The sequence below is a fragment of the Cyprinodon tularosa genome, unplaced genomic scaffold (genome assembly GCF_016077235.1).
Source record: "Cyprinodon tularosa strain WSP-4 unplaced genomic scaffold, ASM1607723v1 ctg9, whole genome shotgun sequence".
Lineage (NCBI taxonomy): Eukaryota > Metazoa > Chordata > Actinopteri > Cyprinodontiformes > Cyprinodontidae > Cyprinodon > Cyprinodon tularosa.
The window spans coordinates 365,400-378,054 of record NW_024039673.1 but is presented as its reverse complement, the minus strand read 5'-3'; positions in this window follow the sequence as shown (position 1 = coordinate 378,054).

Sequence of the window (12,655 nt, the reverse complement as noted above, 5' to 3'; positions counted from 1 at the left end):
GGTTATTCCACCTTTCCCTGACTTAATCAAAGAAAACAGTGTGAACAACTTAAATGAAGACTTTTTGCACAGTTTGTCACTCATTTTGCAAGTTCTCCTACTTATAAAAATGAAAAAGGTCTGTAATTTTTCTCATAGGTACACTTAAACTATACTAACTAAAAAATCCAGGAAATTCTATTGTAGGATTTTCAAATAATTAACTATCAAATTATGGTGGAAAAAAAGTATTTGGACATCCACAAATAAGAAAGGCATACAAGACATACTACAGGAACTGGCTTTAAAGACTAATGCCACTCCCACCTCTTAGCTTCAGCTAGACCTCTAGAGGTCATATAGCATACTTTTTCAAGACTAGCCGAGTATATGTATACATACATATGTCTATAGCCATATGTATGTAGAAATATTGTTTTTGGCATAGCAGAATATTCATTTGTTCTTAAAATGTTTCTTTCAAACTAGAAGAAAGACACTCTCATTCAATTCTGCTCCCTCTTTTCCCTTGAGACAAATTCCCATATCATTATCTCACTCTGAAGACACTCCAGCATAAAGCTTTGTTTCTGACAACCTGAAATGCAAACATAAAGCAACATTTTCAAAGTTCAAAAAAAGGAAGGACACAAACTAAGACACTTTGGTGTCAATGCTCAAGACACCCGTGTAACTTATTTAGCGTTCACACCAAATGTGCTGTGGGCTTCAAAAATGCTTAAGAGTCGAAACTTGGATGCTGGTTCAAGATGCTTTGAAGCTTCAACGGTCTTAAAGCTCAAGGATCTAATCGTTTCTTTGCTCTTTTCTGTTGTTACTGTACAAGCTCGAGAGCAGCTTTGCTTTTTTTACTTTGATGAGTTGGGAAAAAAGGGCTAGTTTTATCCTATTTGTAAGTGAAAAAATCCACCTCAAAACCTCATCTGTGCAGTTATTTCATCAGTCTTATGATCCTACTGAAATATTCAGTTCTTGTTCAGACCTGCCGATCACCCGCATACCTGCAGGCGACAGTACTGGGACTCACATGTGAAAGCTTTCTGAAGCTACCAGGCGGTCTGGGATTTCCTATGTGTCTTTTGTAGCGCCTAAAACTGAATAAGAAGATTTTTTTTAATTTGTGGTAAAAGTACCAGATATAAAATATAATATATAATATAAATATATTATTTTTTGCGGGCAGATTTTAATATTTTTAGTTAATTTTGGTATTTATAAAATAATTTGTCACAGTTTTTTACAAAAAAAAGACGTTTTAATGGAGTAAGAATGATCAGAGCTTGCTCTCTTCTCCTTGTACATAACTATCCATTCTTCCTGCATTTTTTTTTGTAAACCTGAGTTTAACCCTTTCATATTTATCTATTTTTCAAGTGCAGACAGTTCTACAGAGACGATCATGGCTTGCATTTTAGTGTATGTCTACCAAAAAACTCCTGGGATAACTTTTTGATTGGTTGACACTGCGTAAAGCTGCAAAAGTTCTGATTTCTGAACTCCAGCGTTGAACACTTAAACTCTGGAGGCCAATCCCAGGATGCTATGAAGCTCAGATACACTGCTTCCAATGCTCAGACATGGTGCAGGATATCTAGACTTTGCATGTAAATCAGATACTTTGATGCCCAGAATATGTTGGTGGTGAATGCATCTTACTGCGCAAGTTTTTGCCCTTTTCAGGACGATTCTCTAATCGTGCGAGAATTTTTTGGATCGGGCCGAATTTCAGCCTCATCGTGCGTCCTGTGTTGTGTAATATACAGGGTGTATTGAGGGGCGATGAGCCTCTCATAACCACCACTTCATAGATCGGAAAAAAATCAAGCATGTTCGTAATTCAGTCAGTCATAGTTAGGTGTACGTGAGCGAATCCTACTGTTGAAACAGAGCTAAGAGTGTCTACGAGCCGATTTACCAGAACCTCGCACACTGCATATGTGAAAACAAGGGAGTCCTTCTTCTTCTAGATTGACGAGTCCGCCTAGCTTTATCTTTCAGTGCTGAGTCTGACGTGTGGTTTTTGGACGTACAATGTAAGCAGTTAGATCGCATCAGAGCATCGGGCCGTACAGTGTAAGAACATGCATCGTGAGCTATTAACCTTTAAACCCTGCAGTTTTGTTGTACAGTTTGAGCTGTAGCTGAGTGCAATGAATAAAAATATCAGTGTAAGCCCAGCTTTAGGCAGTGACATTAGGTCATCATAGCTTACAGGGCAAAGTCCTTTGGCTTGTGATACACATATACATATTCAAACAGTATATGCATGTTTTAACAAGAAACTATTAAATTCAGAATTAAAATTATATAGAAACCTAAAATAGACACTACAATATATTTCACTAGTATTGCATTTTTTGCAGTGGTAGTGCAATTACAACCTTACCTCAACTTACTTAACAGCCAGGGTTCCTTTTTACAGAATCTAACAGTTTGTCCCGATGCAGTTTCCACATAAGGTTTATTGAGTTTCAGAAAGAAGTAATTATGTATAAAAGATACAAAAAGTCTGTAATTGTGCATCCTACTCTGTGGATCTCTGCACAGAGAGTAATTGCAGTGATGGCACTTTAAATCTAACTTGCTTTCTCTATGTTTTGAAATGGCTCATTTATAATCTCATAAGTTTTCTTTGGTCGAGTTATTTAAGTGTAGTCAAAACAGCAAGAGGGGGTGTCCTGTTGGATAAAATCCATGTTACAGTCTCTAAAAAACAGCTCTCTGAATATGATGTCAACTGAGTCATGATTTACTTGCAGTTCTTCCTGTATTGGAGTTTAGAGTTAAGGCAGGTTTATACTCAGAAAACGTCTGCGTGTGTGTCGCAGTGACCGCAAATATGCCCTCTCCCCTTCCGCAGACACTTTGGTGCACCTCTCCAAAATTGTAGGTGACCACAGACAGTGACGCAGACAGGAGGCCTCTGATTGGTCTAATCTACATCTGCTCTATACTAGGCAAATTTCCTGTTTGGTACCTTACCAGCTTGTTTTATTTGTATTACCACCATTGTGGAAAACGACTTGTAAAAATGGACCGGCTAGAAGAGCGAGGTGTGCGAAAACGCTGGGACTTTTTTCCATCTGGATCCCCGCTCTGTTTTGCCCTCATGTCCCTCCATTGTCGCACAAACCTGCCCCTTGCGTTTTTCCACATCCCCACCGCCTCGGCTGTATCTAGACCCAAAGCTAGTTTAGGATTGTCCCTCTTGCGTTTTGGCGTGAAGTAAAATAGTGCACACCATGCTTAAATATTGGGCATAAATCAAAAATTTCTGCGTAAAGCTCACTGCGACACACTGCTGCGGGGGTGTAACCAGCCCTTTAAGGAACCACTGCAGTAGAGGGCTGATGCAGAAAAAGATGCTGTTAGCTGTTTGTTTGTGTGAGCAGAAATTCTCTTTGTGCAGGTGGATGTGAGAAGGAAATTTGTTGTGTGAATGGATCAGCAGGGAAATTAGTGAATAGAAAGTCATGCTGAAATTCTGACGTAGAGTCAGGTGACCATCAGATACACACCCATTCAGACAGAGAGAGAGAGACACACAGAGAGAGATTATTCTCTATCACCACCAAACTGTCAGAGGTATAAATAACATGTCCTTATGCCAATCACTGGCTGTGCACATGCCAATCAGTCTACTCCTATCTCTAGATATCTGTCATTCTGTCAGAGTCCCATTGCAACCTTTATGTTCTTTTATGCTCCCATGTTAATTTTATATAGTCAGACCACTGTCAGTCTCCGTACTGTTCCAATTTCATTCTACGTGTAGAAACAGTTATCAGTTTGTAGTAACGTAAAATATTGGTTACTTGTTTATCATATTATTGTCAAAATCTATACTAGAAGAACATTTTTACACTGTAAACTATATCAGAATATTTTCATAAAATGTTTCTCAGAGAGGTAAAGATGAGCAACAGTAATTCCTTAAAATGTGTTGCCTTTAGTTTGCTTCCAACTCCCCGCTGAACTTTAAAAAAGAAGATAAATCCCTGTCATCAAAGTTAATTTCGAAATGTTGTCCAACTTTAAAAAGAGTCAGACATTGGGGGCTAGAGGGCAATCCTCAGCAGAACTATAACCTTCGTAGGAGATCTTGAAGTTCCATATTAGTGGTGTGAAATTGCTTTAAACACTGTTAATGCAAGTGAGTTGCAGTAGTCCTCTGAGCTTTTTCTTTTGCATATTCAGCAGCAACCACACTGTGTGGGAGAAGTTTGCCTAAGTTTTATGAAAAACAGCATACACTGTGAAGGAAGTAAAAAAAAAAAGTACATGAAGAATAGGTTGATCACTGAGCTATAATCGGGTTATGTCCCATAGGGCTGAACAAGGGCTCATTAATATGCAAATCAGCTATGCTTCCAGAGCAATGTCAGAGGCAGAAGATGCTGTATAGAACTCTTTATCTGCTAATTGTTTGTAATTGCTGCCAAAAATGATTGATTTATATGGATATGCCATTGTGTGCAAGTAAGCATAGGGAGACAGATTAAGATACTGTTCAATAATGTAACTATTGGCATCCAGCGGTGGTGCATGAAATATTAAGGTGAGATACTGCTTTTAATTGTTTTAATACTGTGTTTCAATAAAAAATATGTGGTCTGTTTTATTCTTAAATCTTTATGCATACAGTCATATTATATGGAAACAGGGATTGGGACTTAAATTAATGGATCAATGATTGTTTTTTTTTTAGCTGTATCTTATGTCCTTTTTAATATTACCCAAAAAGGATATTCTTTAGTACACTTACTAGCTCCAAGAGTGTCATATTCCACTCCTAATGAGTCAGGTTGTCTTCAATGAATTGCTGGTTAAAAGGTCTAATCCAAGGCATAAACACACGATAAATTGATAATGAATTATGTCAATAAAATATTATTGTAAAATACTTTATCTGCTTTAAAAACTCATAGAGATGCAGACCGGAATTTATTTTATGTTACATACAAACAGAGTTATGTATAACTATGTAATGCGAATTTTAAATTTATGTAGGAATGTAATGACAGAAAAAAGGACTTTTTTCCCTCCAAAAGACCTTTGTACTTCATGTTTCTCTTACTTGATCAAAAGCAATACTGATATCTGTTTAAACTAAAATTCTGCCAGGGCTATTTTGTGAAAGGAATAAAATTTGTAAAATACTAGTCATTAAGAATCTGATGCATGCAAGGTTGGTCTATATATAATATATAATTTCTACATAAGTATGAGTGGCTCTTGAGGTGTGAGCAATCAAAACAGGCTGAACATCCCATCATGTTATGGCTACGTAGCCGATCGACATAGCCTATGCCTCTAATTCCGTTGTATTTCATTGTGTTGTGATAATGCACATGTGAGACTTCAAATAATATTTCAGGTTTAATGATATTGGAAAAGTCAACTAAAAGATACTAAAAGATAACAGTTGTTAAAACACAAAACAAAACCAGGCAAACAACCGGCTTTAAATCTTTGACGTTTTTATACAATAATTCTTAGCTTCCAAGACCCACGAAGAGATCAATAGATGGCTCAGTGCAGTGTCGGTATTGATGTGATCGCTGTATCGGACTGTTGTGGTGAAGAGGGAGCTGAGTCTGAGTGCGATTTACCGATTGATCTAAGTTCCCACCCTCACCTATGGTCATGAGATCTGGGTAACGACCGAAAGGCCAATATCGCGAATTCAAGCGGCTGAAATTAGTTTCCTTCGCAGTGTGGCTGGGGCACCCTTTGAGATTGGTTAAGGAGCTCAGTTACCCAGGAGAAGTTCAGAGTACAGCCATTGCTCCTCCATGTCAAAAAGAGCCGGCTGAGATGGCTCGGGCATCTGCATTGGTTGCCTCCCTAGAGACATGTTCCAGGCATGTACGGGAGGAAGCCTCGTGGAAGGTCCACGACACACTGGAGAGACTATGTCTCTGAGCTGGCCTGGTTTAGGTTCAGAGCAGCTGAAGGAGATATGTGTGTATCGGGAAGTCCGTGCCTCTCTGCTTAGACTGCTGCCTCCGCGACCCGGCCCCGGATAAAGCGGAAGCAAAAAAAACAATGGAACTTCATAGCTTAAACCGGGTTGAAGTCACATAAGATGACAGGTATCTTTGAGGAGGAAGATGACTTGTAAAGGTTTCAGTCACCCCCTTCCCATAGATACAATACTTATAAATTTCACAGAATAATAAAGAGACCAGTCACTGGACAAGGTCAGTACAATTAATGGCTTTCCTCTCTCAAGGAAAGATATCGCTCTGCAAAGATACAAAAAAACCTCCTACTTTCTTTCAAGGATGTTACTACTAGCATCTGAGAACTGGCAAAGAAGAAAAAAGAAATACAAGACAGTGGAGAGAGGTAAATTTGGTTCAGTATCAGGGAATTTAATTTTAAAATGCAAAAGAAAGGATCAAACAGCCTAAAAAGAGCTGTACACTCATCATTTCTAGTTATTTTTACTAGTCTCTCGGGCAGTAAGGGGTTAGCAAGTGAGTAAATAATATGCGGCCATTGACAGGGAGACTATCGATAACATTTGAGGTGAGAAACAACAGAGGGTGGACATACAGTATTTGAGTTTTAAAAACAAATTAAGGTTCTAACCCCAAAATAGTTGTAAATTGTAATCTTATGGTCATAACCTAATGAGGGTTTGTATCCAGTAAATAGCCAATTATTGCACTGAAGGAAGCTATGTTTCTGTTGGTAGAGATTTTTAATCACCTTCAATTAGTTTCTGTTTGGGTGCAAACATCAATCAATCAATCAACTTTAATGTCAACTACAATTTACATTGCAATCGTGATTTCAATTTCAATACAAACATGCTGCCTTTAAATTCCTTCTTACAACTGTGTATTTCATGTACTGTTTGCTTACTGGCATTGCTTTCCTACAGTTATCATGACATTAAGGGGCTTAAGCATATAATTTGTTAATCTACATTTTATCAATAAACCTGCAATTTAGCTCTGGGCAAAAATGACTGGCTACAAGACACTGTAGCTGCCTCGAAAACATTGGCAAATTTAAATTTAAAGTCAACTTTTGGAGTACAAAATGTGTTTACCAACTAGGGACATTAACATCTATCAAGAAATAAAAAGAAGCTAAAAAAAATAATTCTAAATGCTCTTAAGAATCTTGTTCTCAAAAGTCTTAACTTTAGTTGGTTGTATTCAGCAGTATGGTTACTGAGTGTCTGCCCCAGGCAGTGGAGCTCGCATAGCTTTCTTTGAGCTCTGGGGGAAAAGACCTCCTGAGCATTAAGCTGCAGTTAGCCAAGGGCTAAGTACTAGCAGCCAAGAGGCCATGGGGCCGGTCACCCAACAGCCAGCCGAGTTAGTGCTGCCTCTAACAAGCACATGAAAAGCGGAAAATGCAAACTCATAAACTCTATGTCAATGACTAATACTAGTATTAATTTCTGACAGCTAAAGATTTATGTTATGATGTTATAACAAAGTATTTATATGTTTATTTGATATTATCCAAAAGTGAGACTGTTATATTTTCTTGACTGGGAAAAGGAAAAAGACAAAAAAAAAAGAGTAGATCTTGATGACCTTTTAAAGTTGCCTTGATGTATTTCACCATAACCCTAACAACATAACAGGAGGAAGCACCTCAGTGGGTTAGATGTTGGCTATGTCTGTTTTATGGAATTATTATTATTCTGCTGATATGATCCGAAAGTTTGTTGATAACGGTCAATCAAAGACCATCAAACAGTCTTGTTATTATTTATTACGTTTTATTACCTGTTTAACAGATCTATATAATACATTTTTGTCAAGGCTCAGAACAGAGGACCCAGAATTCAGACAGATCAACAGCGAGGTATTTCAAAGGGCGTTTATTTAAAAATGACAGATCTGCAGTTAGCAGCTAAGGCATCTACAGCAGGAATGTCTGCAGGAGGGAAACACAGGTTAGTGACCGCGTTAATCTGGCGAAGGATGATTAGGAACATATGAGTCAGGTTAAATAGAGACTGGAGCAGGTGAGAGAGATGAGCGGTAATGGGAAACTGGGCGGACCAAGGCAGGTGAATGGAATGAACAATCAAGCACCAAGAACTTTTCTATTTTTAGATTTTTCTATATTTTACATCTGGACTTCCTCTCCCAGGGTTCTGTTTAGTGAATTTCAGGCAATCAGGTGTTGTTGAAAGTTGTCCAGATTAAACTGAGATTAGGCAGATACACATAATTGTAATGAGCATGATAGCCATGGAAACCGTGTTTTTAAACACATTTACCTCTGCCCTCCCCTTGCCTTCAGACTATCATAGACTCAAACTCCTTCTGAGTGCCCTTGCAGGCAGTTGAACACATGTACTTCTGCCCAGTCAACAGGGAGAAAAGGTGAGGTGGAGTGTCAATGTTCAGAAGGATTCCCAGATGGCTGGTCTGTCCAGTCAAAAGAGCCAATTGTTGGAGCTCATAACCCTCTGATGGTTGGAGTTTTGTCTTTTAGGTAAATGTTGGCATTTTAACCAGAACTAAATATAAAGTAGATTAAAAAATGTATTAATATATTATATTTGTTAGTAAAATGTATACCTTTGTTCTGCACTAATCTAGACATTATATATTGTTGGGAGCTGGACAAGTTCCACCTTTCTCCAGCAGAGTCCGCCGTGGATCCTCTGAGGGAGCCTCCTGCACAGCTGCAGCTCGTCTAGATCATCAGAGGATCCACTACTTAAGCTGTCTTCAGACCTTGCCTCAACGCCGCAGTGTTGTTCCAGTTGGTCAGCGCTTAAGCCTAGATCCTCAGAGTAAATCTATGACTTTGGAATCCAGCTTGGATTCTAACCCCTGTGTCTGTTTTCCAGGAAACCTGTGCCTCCTCTGTGAAAGCTCTGGAAGAGCTAACCTGCCGAGCCGACCCTCTGAGCCAAACCTGAAGATTCACAGAGAACCTCCAAGCAGCTCAGGACTTGAGCTGGGTAACCCAAAGCCAAGGTCTGTTCTAAGTAGACGTGAGCTGCTGAAGCAGCTACGGACTCTGCTGATGAACTCTTCTCCAGAACCAACAGTGACTCTCCCAAAGCTAACCTCCAGAACCCTCAAGGTACAATCAGTAGACTTCTGGAAATCAAACCTCTGTTGGCAACGCTAACTGAACTGTCTCTCACGCAGACTCCGGTGAACCAGAATCCAGGCCCCGAACCTGAACCAGAATATTCTGTGTGTTTGTGCAAAATAAAACTGTTAAACTTTCATCCTTGTGTCCGTCAGTGGTGTTCTGCATTCTTGGGTCGCTTTCAGTGAACCCATCATGACATATATATTCTATTAGAATATACATTTCATTAAAAACACACAGACACATACATTTCGTTAAAAACTCACGGACATATAGCTCTGGAAATAGATGTCAGAGAGCTAGACGATAGCGCAAAAGCTTTGCTTTTATAAGCAGACCATCATGACTGTTTCCATAAGGTTCCGCTTGATACTTGTTTATGAAACTTTACTGAAAATTATTTAAACAAAGAGTGGTGAGAAAGACAGAAAGAAAGAGGTGATAAGAACGAAGGGGATAGAGAAAGAGACTTGAAACATCATTATAGAGAAAATTAAACAAAGCAGAAAAATAGACTGAAGATATACAGTAAATCCTAGAAGTCTGCTTTCACCCCCGTACGAGACAAGAAGTAAAAAACAAAACAAAAGAAAGTAACAGCAAAATTAAGAGAACATACATACAATATAAACATAAAAAAAAAGCTTCCATAGTAGCTGGTATCTCTTAGATATCCATCTGTGTGGAAGGCAAAATATTATGCAGGGTGGTATATCTCTGTAGCTGCACCTTAGTATTTAGAATGTGAATGAGTGTATCTGTGTACACTGTAACCAAAATCTCATGGAATGTATGTATGCGCATGCTCAAGTAAAAAAGGTTTTACAAAGCTTCTTCCAAAAAAACAAAAAACACTGCTCTTACCACTAGGCCAATACTCCCCCGAACCTGTGCTTTACAAAAAAGAAATAAGCAGTATCTAAAACCCCCGGCTTCAAATACAAAGTAGTACAACAGGCTGCAACACTAAATGTGAGCAGGAGTCGGGTTGGCATGGGGTCATTCACAACTTTGTTCCCTCCCCTCCACCAGGGGATCACGCTTGGTCTTTAAGGTTGGTCATGGTTTGGCTGGGGTTTCAGACTCTCCTTGGGCTCTCCGGGCTTTGGATCCCATTCTATGCTACTGTGTCTGGGTACTTGCAACCTTCCTAGAGCAAAGGTGCCCTGCTCTGACCAGTAGGCCAACACTCCCCTTTTCAGAAGGAAAATAAGCTTAAAAAAAGCTTTGTGTGTCCCCAGACGCTCCCTACAGGGCCCAGGGTCAATAAAGAGGAGCCAGATGTCCAAAGGCACCCTTGATCATTGTGAAACAAGGAGGGCAGACATAGGAAGGGCCACACCGACCAGACAAGGGCAGACAAGAGCACCCGGAGGACAACCCTCGAGGGGACAAACTCCAAAGGGGCCCAGTCCCTGAGGAGGATGACTCTCGAAGCCATAGGACAGAGGTCCTTAGGGGCCACAGAAGCCAATGGGCTCTGCCAACCACAGGTCATGGCCAAGGTCCCGCAAATTGAGACCGTGTCACGCATAATCAATGCAAGAAATATGAAAAAGCTTATGGTCGTCAAGTTGTGCTTACTCTCATATGACAGCAGATGGCAGTGAAAGCCCAAATTAATGAGATTAAATGTTTGAAGTCAATTTTTAAACGTCTTTCTACCACTTTTTTGTGATTTGAATCATCAGTGGCCGGTCTAAACATTTTCCAAGAATGCAGCCAGAACGCGCGTTGACGTAAAAAAAGCGCGCTCGCGTAAAATACCAGTTGGAACTCCGCATTATTGTACTTTTACACTTATGTAGTGAAAGAGAAGGTTCTCCTCAATGCTGCACGCTCCAACAAGAAATACAACTTCAAGACCTAGATATGTAAGACCCCATTTGTCTAAGATGAAGTTTGATTGATTTTGAACATTGGTGGGCTGTCTACAGGGGTGCAAATGTGTCACTTTTAGGAAACAGTAGCCTTTTAGATCAAAATATGTCATTGTTTTGCATAGGATTGTATTTTGGCACCTTTTTGTATTGTTTTGTAGTGTGATGGTGATGGATTTGCACTCCTCTGTCTATACTGGAAAACCATTTGGAAGCTTATCATAAATTAATTCTATCTTTCTTTCTTATTTTATTCAGATGCTGGTGAAAAGGATTGAGTCCTAAAGGTGACCCCAAAGTCCTAAAGGTGTCCCCAGAACACTGAACAGTTTTTTTTTTTTTTTTCCTGTTCCTGCTTTTACCGACACCCAAGTTCACCATCCTTCCTCCCCCTTCTCGTTCTGTGAACCTCTGGAGTCGTGAGTTAAGCCTTTTTTTTTTTTTTACAGTTCCTGTGGTGTAGACCAACTACAATTCCTGTTAATCCTTTAATTTCAAATTATAATTTATTTAAAGTGAATAAATTGTAATAAAAAATAAATAAAATTGAATAGCTAAAGTAAATCGGAATTGGAAGAGCATCTGTTCATTGAATGATCAAAGTATTAGGAATCTTTATTCAGAAAGAAATACACATTGGTTGGCCTATTCATGAGCATACATCATCAATTACACATGTTTATGGGAATAGGGCATTATTAATATACCATGTAAGGTGGTATGTGCTAGAAATGTGTAAACCCCTATCAGTGAGTCTGCCCGTGAGGTGGGGGCACCGCTGCACCAAGCAGTGTCCCACTTTGTCCCTCAGAAACATACCCCTGGTCCCCCCTTGGGCTTATTAGCAGGTGGTCACCCTACCAGAGGCCCGGGGGCGCACCACCTCCTAGTTGGGACCCCACAGGGCCAGGAGGCCGAGGCCCTGCCCAGCAGCCACCGGGAATGAGACAGTGCCTAGAGAACCCTCAGCATGCCAGCCGACCCAGGCACCTGTTGGTGGGGAGCATAAGAAGGGGGAGTAGAGCAGCTCTGCCCATACTTGCCGCCTAGGATGTTCAGTAGGTGGGGGGGAGGCAAACACTCAACTTTACAAGTAGAGAAAGAAAATTCACATTCATCCAGTTACATTTCACACCCATACAGAAGCACACATGGGGCAGAAACTAATCATACACTTTCACTCCTCATACATAAATACTCCTCTTACAGTAGGTCTGGGGGCGAGTCCCCCTATGGGGAACAGGCCCACAAACCCAGGCAGAGATCCCTAAAACCCCCATTATGAGAAGGGCTGGAACCAGGCACCACCAAAAACCAGCAGGGCATCAGCGTAGACCAGGTCTAGCCCCAAACACCACCCCAGACATATCCTCAGGAGATACAACCCCGACCAACTGTGCAGGACACAACCCCTCCATGCCATTTGTCATAAACCGCATCCCCATCCCCAAAGATGCCAGAGCAGGAAGCCAAACCGCCGAAGCACCCACCCAGCCCCCCGGCCAGTGACAGCCGCTTCAGACCCCCACATCCATATGGTCGTTTCTTACCCATGGCTGCCAGGTAAATGCAAACCAGGCAGTTCACCCAGGCCTGAGCCCAGGCACCAGACAGCCCCCATCGTCCCACCACCAGACAGCAGGTACAGGTCATGTACAGTGTCAGGTCAGGCAGGAAGACAGACCAAC